Source organism: Mus caroli, chromosome 6, assembly GCF_900094665.2.
Source record: "Mus caroli chromosome 6, CAROLI_EIJ_v1.1, whole genome shotgun sequence".
Taxonomy (NCBI): Eukaryota; Metazoa; Chordata; class Mammalia; order Rodentia; family Muridae; genus Mus; species Mus caroli.
The window spans coordinates 71004221-71014348 of record NC_034575.1 but is presented as its reverse complement, the minus strand read 5'-3'; positions in this window follow the sequence as shown (position 1 = coordinate 71014348).

The following is a 10128-nucleotide window of genomic DNA, read 5'->3' as shown; positions in this document are numbered from 1 at the left end:
AACCCCGCCAAAAAAACCACAAAAAACAAAAACCAAAAAAGCAATTAATGCTTTTGTGTTTAATTTCAGACTCTTTATATAGGAACATCAAGGAAACATGGATTTATATCATAGTTTCTACTCTGGCCATATTGATGAAAATTGCCAGAGTGTCTGTCTATCCATTAGTTACATCCAAATCATTTCATGAACAATGTTCAGGCTGTGTCTCACCATCTGCTCTCCCAGATCAAGTCATTCCTAATTATGCCCAGGATATTTGTTTTGTTGTTGACGATCAATACAATACTACTTCTTTTGCCCTGAATTTGTATCTTCCTATATGATATCTTTGGGCAAATTTCTCTGTATTTTCTGTTCCTCCCTCCTCCCATCCCTTTTCTCTCTTCCCTATTCCCTCTCAACCACTTTTCTTGTTATTTCTTCTTTAATTCCATATTTTCCATTCTTCCACTTTCTCTTTGAAGTCATTTTTTATTTTTCCTCAACCTTTCCGTATCCCCTGCTTTCTAACTTCCAGATATCTTGATTTTCACACAAAGGGTATAAAATGTCTGTAACCAATGCTTGTATGCACTCATAGCAGCTTTACTTAGAACCAGCCAAACTGTGCATAAATTCAGTAATTTAGTGGACTTAAAAATCATGATGTAGCTATAGAATGATATATTATTTAAGTTAAAAATAAGCTAGATATTAGATGTGAAAAATATGGAAGAAATCAGTCCAGGTTGAAAGACACTAATATTAAAATGCATTTTGTATGCTTCCAACTACATAATATTCTGAAAATGTACATTTATGGAAAAATGAAAAAAATATATCAGTAGTTAAGAGATATTAAGGAAAGAGCCGTGAAAGAACCAAATATGGGGCTAAAACTAAGATCTATGCCTATTATGGAGGATAAGTCTCATTATATACTTGTCCAAACATACAGAATGTAGAACAGCAAGAGTGGATCCTTGAACAAACAGCTGACTTAGGTAATTATGGTGGTAAAGAGACCATGGTGTGGAATGCTGACAGTGAAGGAGATTAATCATACATTAATCATATGTAGGAAACAGAGCTGTTATGTTCCTGCACCTTTTCTGAGTTTACTAGAAACCCGAAAATGCTCTACAAAAAAGTCTTTTCATGAAGGAGATCAAACCAAGGTCTCCTGCCTGCTAATCCACCTATCAGAATGTCCTGGCCACAGACAGCCCTACAATATTGTTTTAGTTCTAAACTACTCACAAGCAATGAAGACAAATATTTCATGTTTCCATTTAGAGAAAACATCAGAGGTTGGCAAATTTATTTAAAATGAAATATATTTGGCTATTGCTGGGGTTCAAAGAGGAAGGATCATGTGCAAGTATTGGTTAAGAGTTTATGTTGGCGTTAGAGAAAATTTGTATAGATGTACAAATTTCTCAAAAAAAAACATGCTTTATATATATATATACATATATATACACACATATATATATATAAACCTCACAACCTTCTGAACATGGTGGCACTTGTCATTAATTTCTGCACTTCTGAGTCAGAGGCAGGAAGATCTCTCTGAGTTTGAGGCCAGCATGCTCTACATATGTGAATCCAGACCAGCCAAGGTTGTATGGGGGAAACCCTGTCTCAAAACAAACAAACAAACAAACAAATAAACAAACAAAAACATAAAAGGGGTGCAAATAGTCTAAGCTTATGTACCAGGGGTCAGGGAGAAGTGGAGTTAATGCTTTTCTAGAAATGATAGGACTACTATACACATGAACTTACAGCAACTGTGGTTATCTACAAAAAAACCTGAATAAGATCAAGCCTGTCAGCATTCTAACATGGGAATGGAGGGGTAAACAAGCCCTCATCTCTATTTAAAGGTCTATCAACAGTTAATGGCTTCAAGGGCAAAGTCAGTTTTCTCTAATTATGTGCTTCCTCACAGGTTAACTATTCTCCAGTGAATGACGCCACACCCCACCCAGGAAATACAGGCATTCTTAGGCTGAATTTAAATTATTATTAAAAGGGGAGGAGTAGATCTGACAGACGTGAGGAAGAATAATGGGAGGTGACTATGACCAAAATACCTTGTATTGAATTCTCAAGTAACTAATAAAATATTATATTGAAATAAATTTTAAAAGAAAATATAATAGGAAATGGCAATATTTGTTCAATATTGTGGCTATGAGAAATCCCATGGTAGTTATACCCTTTTAAACTGATTTTGATAACATGGATATGTGTGTGTGTGTGTGTGTGTGTGTGTGTGTGTGTGTGTGTGTGTATGTGTGTGTGCGCGCGCGTGCGTGTCAATAAATAAAGTCGAAAGACAGAATTAATTAAAACTTACTAAGAAATATTTTGCCTAAACTTTTGTGTAAGCAGTAAATTATGTTAAGACCTATAAACATCGACTAGGTGAGATCATTGACCTTGGAATTGCATTTCCATCTGCTTTCTGATGCTTCTGGAAAATCATAGCTCTGCAGTGATTTGGCCATGTTTCATGTGGCATATGCATCACATCAGAAGCAGACATTAATAAAACACTTCGTGTGCTCATTCTTTACCATGATCCCTGCTCTTGTTAAGTATGACCAAACTGCTAAACTGATTACGTTTATAAATCTAAGGCCTAGTTTGGGATATCCCTGGCTGAGAAACATCTGTATACAGCTCTGCTTCTTGGTTAGAAGGGAGTGTTTGAGAGGGTAATAGGTAATTTCTTTATTGGTACATTCTTACAATTTATTAGGTTCAAATATCATCTTTTACCCAGTCTTTGTTTCCATGTGTAATGATCAGAAAGCTGAAAGTATTCTAGAAATGGAACCTACCCAGAAATTGAGAGGTAGATTACTCTCAAGGCTTTTCTGTTCAGGGCAAATGATGCAGGAACAGACATCTGTCTCTCTTGCCCTTAATTGCATTTTTGCTAAATTAGGATTTGATTTCTTCATGAAACCTCTCAATATTTATTTATTTCCTTACCCATGATTTATAAGAAAGCAACCAATGTATTTAATGATAGTTAGTGCCAGTGTATATATACATGTGGGAATGTGCATACCCAAATACACACCTAGATTTCAGAAGCCAACATTGGCCTTTTACCTTTTCTGAAGCAAGGTCTTTGTTACCTGCTACGAATACAAAACTAGCTGGCCAGAGAGCTTCTAGGAATTCTTTCTGCCATTCTTCTCACATTGGGAAGACAGGGATTAAGGCTTGTGTGTGATAGTACAGGGCTTTACATGGTCTCTGAGGATTCAATATCAGCTCATTCAACTTACAGAACAAGAACTTAACACACTAAGCCATTTTCCAAGGCAATGGTTAGTGGGTTTTTAATGTAAGTAACAGCACTAGATCTCAAAATGGATGATCTAACTTCCTCTCTCAAATTTTTACCCATTACACAAGATTGGGTGTTTCTGAAATGTAGGTTCAACAACAAACTGACAATGTAACTTAGAAGTAAAATGTACTCTGATTTTAGTGTATTTTACACCTTAGTGGTGAAGGATACCTGAGTCTTGCCAGTTTCTAACACTTGGGGATTGGGGAGATTCTAAAATACAGGATTTTTGGACTAGCAATGACAACCTCTGACTTTCAAACTTTTAATGTATATCATTAAAATTATTGCTATGTTGGCAATAACTATGTGTTATCCTGAGATCTAAAAATAAGAATGACCAAGGGTAATTTCTTTATTGTTTGATATTTGTGAGTGTAAATATGGGAGGGGGAGTGGGGAGGAAGGTAGGGATATCCTCTTGAAGACAAGGGATGAGGGTAGAATGGGATGAGGTAGGATTGGGAGGGAGATGATGACTGGACTGTAAAAAAATAAAGATAAATATTGTAAAATTTTTAAAGATTAGTTTAAAATAGAGACAGAAAGAAATAGGTACACTTTTAGCTTCAGAACATTTGTTTACCTTAATATATTACAGAAATCCTTTCTGGAGGTCTGGAAAAATATTAGTTTATTGAATTCACCCTTAGTCAGGAAGCATCTATCAAAAGCAGAATGTATACATGGAGTCCTTTATCATACTCTTCATAAAATGAAAATGATCATATCTGGCCTATCATTTCTTTTCATAGGCCAGTGGATCACTGTAACCTACTGACTTTTTTCTCTTTTTTTATTAGATATTTTCTTTATTTAAATTTCAAGTGTTATCTTTTCCTGGATTCCCCTCCAAAAAAAAAACCCCTATAGATTCCTCCCCCCTCCTCACCAACCCACCCACTTCTGCTTCCTGGCCCTGGCATTCCCCTACACTGGGGTAGAGCCATCACAGGACCAAGGGCCTATCCTCCCATTGACAAAAACAAGACTATCCTCTGCTACATATGCAACTGGAGCCATGGGTCCCTCCATGTGGACATTTGGTTGGTGGTTTAGTCTCAGGGGATACTGGTTGATTCATATTATTGTTTCTCCTATGGGGCTGTAAACACCTTCAGCACAATGGGTCCTTTCTCTAGTTCTTACACTGGGGACCCTGTGCTCAGTACAATGGTTAGCTGAGAGCATCTACCTCTGTATTTGTCAGGCACTGGTAGAGCCCCTCAGGAGACAGCTACATCAGGCTCCTGTCAGCAAGCACTTGTTGGCAAACACAATAGTGTCTGGGGTTGGTGATTGTATATGGGATGGATCCTCAGGTGGGGCAGTCTCTGGATGACCTTTCCTTGAGAATTTAGTATACATTTTTTTCTCAATAACTCCTACAATGGGTATTTTGTCCCCCCTTCCAAGAAAGATCAAAGTATCCACATTTTGATCTTCCTACTTCTTGAGCTTCATGTGGTCTATGGATTTTATCTTGGATATTCAGAGCTTCTGGGCTAATATCCACTTCTCAGTGAGTGCATACCATGTGTGTTCTTTTGTGATTGGGTTACCTCACTGATGATGTTATTTTCTAGTTCCATCCATTTGCCTAAGAATTTCGTAAATTCATTGTTTTTAATAGCTGAGAAGTACTCCATTGTGTAAATGAACCATATTTTCTGTATCCATTCCTCTGTTGAGAGACATCTGGGTTCTTTCCAGCTTCTGGCTATTATAAATAGGGCTGCTATGAACATAGTGGAGCATGTGCTTTATTACATGTTGGAGCATCTTCTGGGTATATAACCAGGAGTGGTATTGCTGGGTTCTCAGGTGGTGCTACATACAATATTCTGAGGAACTGCCTAACTGATTTCCAAAGTGGTTGTGCCAGCTTGCAATCCCACCAATAATGGAGGAGTGTTCCTTTTTCTCCACATCCTCGACAGCATCCTCTGTCACCTGAATTTTTGATCTTAGCTATTCTTACTGGTGTGAGGTAGAATCTCAGGGTTGTTTTGATTTGCATTTCCCTGATGATTAAGGATGTTGAACATTTGTTTTCTTTTTTTTTTTTAACAAGATATTTTCTTTACATTTCAAATGTTATACCCTTTCCTAGTTTCCCCTCCAAAAATCCACTTCACTTTGCACCCAACACAGTGACTCCCACTTCCTGGCTCAGGCATTCTGCTATACTAGGGCATAGAACCTTCATAGCACAATGGGCCTCTTCTTCTATTGATGACCAACTAGGCCATCCTTAGCTACATATGAAGCTAGAGCCATGAGTCTCTCCTTGTATTTTCTTTGATTGGCGGTTTAGCCCCAGGGAGCTCTGGAGTTACTGGTTAGTTCATTTTGTTGTTCCTCCTAAGGGGCTTAAAACCCATTCAGCTCCTTGGGTACTTTTATAGCTACTACATTGGGGACCCTATGCTCAGTCTAATGGATGACTGTGAGCATCCACTTCTGTATTAGTTAAGCACTGGCAGAGCCTCTCAGTAGACAGCTATATCAGTCTCTTGTCAGCAAGCTCAGGTTGGCATCTGCAATAGTGTCTGGATTTGGTGGTTATTTATAGAATGGATCTCCAGTGGGGCGGTCTCTGGATGGTCATTCCTTCAGTCTTTTCTCTGAATTTTGTCTCTGTAACTCCTTCCATGGGTATTTTGTTCCCCATTTTAAGAAGGATTGAAGTGTCCACACTTTGATCTTCCTTCTTATTGAGTTTCATGTGTTTTGCAAATTGAATCTTGGGTATTCTGAGCTTCTGGGCTAATATCCACTAATCAAAGTGCATATCAAATAACCCTATTAAAAATGTGGTACAGAGCTAAATAAAGAATTCTCAACTGAGGAATACCGAACGGCTGAGAAGCACCTAAGAAAATTTTCAACATCCTTAATCATCAGGGAAACAAAACAATCATCAAAACAACCCTGAGATTCCACCTCACACCAGTCAGAATGGTTAAGATCAAAAACTCAGGTGACAGCAGATGCTGGCTAGGATGTGGAGAAAGAGGATCAGTCCTCCATTTCTGGTGGTATTGCAAGCTGTTACAACCAATCTGAAAATCAGTTTGGCGGTTCCTCAGAAAATTGGACATAGTTCTACCAGAAGAATCAGCAATACCTCTCCTGGGCATATACCCAGAAGATGCTCCAACCTGTAACAAGGACACATACTCCACCATGTTCATAGCAGCCTTATTTATAATAGCCAGAAACTGGAAAGAACCCAGGTGTCCCTCAACAGAGAAATGGATACAGATAATGTACATTTACACAATGGAGTACTACTCTCTGTAGTACTCTGGTTCTCTGTAGTCTAACTTCTTGAGTTCTTTGTATATATTGGATATTAGCTCTCTATTGGACATAGGATTGGTGAAGATCTTTCCCCAATTTGTTGTTTGACATTTTGTCCTATTGACAGTGTCCTTTACCTTACAGAAGCTTTGCAATTTTATAAGTTTCCATTTGGCAGTTCTTGATCTTAGAGCATAAGCTTTTGGTAATCTGTTCAGGAAATTTTCCCCTGTGCCCATGTGCTTGAGGCTCTTCCCCACTTTCTTTCTATTAGTCTCAGTGTATTTGGTTTTATGTAGATATCCTTGGTCCAATTGGAGTTGAGCTTTGCACTAGGAGATAAGAATGGATATATTAGCAGTCTTCTACATGCTAACCACCAGTTGAACCAGCACCATTTGTTGAAAATGCTGTCTTTTTTCCACTGGATGGTTTTATCTCCTTTGTCAAAGATCAAGTGACCATAGGTGTGTGGGTTCATTTCTGAGTCTTCAATTCTATTCCATTGATCTCCCTGCTTTCCACCGTATCAATACCATGCAGTTTTTAATCACTATTTCTTTGTAGTACAATTTGAGGTTCAGGATGCTGAATCCCCTAGAAGTTCTTTTATTGTTGAGAATAGTTTTCACTATCCTGGGATTTTTGTTATTTCAGATGAATTTGAGAATTGCTTTTTCTAACTCTGTGAGGTATTGAGCTGGAATTTTGATGGGGATTCCATTGAATCTGGAGATTGCTTTCAACAAGATGGTCATTAGTTCTATCCTAACCCTGCCAATCCATGAGCTGTAGATCTTTCCATCTTCTGAGATCAACTTTGATTTCTTTCTTCAGAGACTTGAATTTCTTATCATATAGATTTTTCTTGACAAGTTAGTCACACCAAGGTATTTTATGTTATTTGTGACTATTGTGAAGAGTGTTGTTTCCCTAATTTCCTTCTCAGCCTATTTATCCTTTAAGTAGAGGAATGCCACTGATTTGTTGGAGTTAATTTTATATCCATCGACTTTGCTGAAGCCGTTTTTCAGGTTTAGGAGTTCTCTGGTAGTATTTTTGGGGTGACTTAAGTATACTATCACACAATCTGCAAATAGTGATATTTTTACTTCTTCCTTTCCAATTTATATCTGTTTGACATCCTTTTGGTGTCTAATTGCTATTGCTAGGACTTTGAGTACTATGTTGAGTAGGTAGGGAGAGAGTGAGCAGCCTTGTCTAGTCCCTGATTTTAGTGGGATTACTTCAAGTTACTGTCTATTTAGTTTGATGGATACCTGTTTGCTGTATATTGCTTTTACTATGTTTATATATTGACCTGAATTCCTGATCTTTCCAAGACTTTTATCATGAAGGGGTTTTGTATATTGTCAAATGCATTCTCAGCATCTAAAGAGATGATCATATTTTTTTTCTTTTTGCATTGAGTTTGTTTATATAGTGGATCATGTTGATGGATTTTCATATATTGAACCATCCCTGCATCCATGGGATGAAGTAAACTTCATCATGATGGATGATCTTTTTGATGTATTTTTGGATTCGGTTTGTGAGAAATTTTTTGAGTATTTTGCATCGATATTCATAAGGGAAATTGGTCTGAAGTTCTCTTTCTTTGTTGGGTTTTTGTGTGAATTAGGTATCCAAGTAATTGTGGTTTCATAGGATGAATTGAACCTTATGTTTCTATTTTGTAGAATAGATTGAAGAGTATTGGTATTAGGTCTCCTTTGAAGGTCTGATAGAACTCTGCACTAAACCCATCTGGTCCTGGGCTTTTTTTTGTTGTTGTTGTTGGAAGACTATTAATGACTCTTTCTATTTCTTTAGGGGATATGGGACTATTTTGATTATTTATCTGATCCTGTTTTAACTTTGGTAGCAGGTATCTGTCTAGAAAATTGTCTATTACATTCAGGTTTTCCAGTTTTGTTGAGTATAGGCTTTTGTAGTAGGATCTGGTAATTTTTATGGATTTCCTGTTTGTTTGTTTTTTTGTTGTTGTTGTTGTTGTTGTTGTTGTTATGTCTCCTTTTTCATTTCTAATCTTGCTGATTGGGATACTGTATCAGTACCCTCTGGTTAGTCTGGCTAAGGGTTTATCTGTCTTGTTGATTTTCTCAATGAACCAGCTCCTGATTTTGTTGATTCATTTTGTTTCTACTTGGTTTATTTCAGCCCTGAGTTTGATCATTTCCTGTTCTCTACTCCTTTTGGGTGTATTTGCTTATTTTTGTTGTAGAGTTTTCAGGTGTGCTGTTAAACTACTAGCGTATACTATCTCCAGTTTCCTTTTGGAGGCACTCAGAGCTATGAGTTTTCCCCTAACACTGCTTTCATTGTGTCCCATAAGTTTGGGTATTTTGTATCTTCATTTTCAGTAAATTCTAAAAAAGTCTTTAATTTCTTTCTTTATTTCTTGCTTGACCATGTTATAATTGAGTGTAGCATTGTTCAGCTTCTATGTGTATGCTTGCTTTCTGTTGTTTATGTTGCTATTGAAGACCAGCCTTGATCAGATCTGTAATGATCTGATAGTGGACATAGGATTATTCCAATCTTCTTATATCTGTTTGAGGTCTGATTTCTGACTGATTATATGGTTAATTTTGGAGAAGGTAGGATTATGTGCTGAGAAGAAGGTATATTCTCTTGATTTAGGATGAAATGTTCTATAGATATCTTTTAAATCCATTTGGTCCAAAACTTCTGTTAGTTTCATTGTGTCTCTGTTTTGTTTGTATTTACCTGATATGTTCATTGATGAGAGTGGGGTTTTTAAGTACACCACAATTATTGTGTGAGGTGCAATTTGTGTTTTTAGCTTTGGTAAAGTTTATTTTATGAAGGGGGGTGCCTTTGCATTTGGAGCATAGATGGTCAGAATTGAGAGTTCTCCTTGGGAGGCTTTTCCTTTGATGAATATGAAGTGTCCTTCCTTATATTTTTTTGATGACACTTTGATTTAAAGTCAATTTTACCCAATATTAGAATGGCTACTCCTGCTTTTTCTTTCCTTGAGACCATTTGCCTGGAAAATTGTTTTCCAGCCCTTTACTCTGGGGTTGTGTTTGACACTGGGGTGTGTTTCCTGTATGCAGCAAAATTCTGGGTTGTAGCCAGTACACCTTTAATGCCAGCACCCAGAAGGCAGAGGTAGGCAGATTTCTGAGTTAGAGGCCAGCCTGGTCTACAAAGTGAGTTCCTGGCCAGCCAGGGCTATACAGAGAAACCCTGTCTTGAAGAGCCACAAAAAAAAAAAAAAAAAAAAAAAAAAGCTGGGTTGTGATTACTTACCCAGTCTATTAGTCTATGTCCTTATATTGGAGAATTCAATCCATTGATGTTAAGAGATATTAAGAATTAGTGATTATTGCTCATTGTTATTATTTATGTTATTTTATGTTTGTGTGGTTATCTTTTATTTTGTTGGTTGAAAGAAGATTATTTTCTTGCTTTTT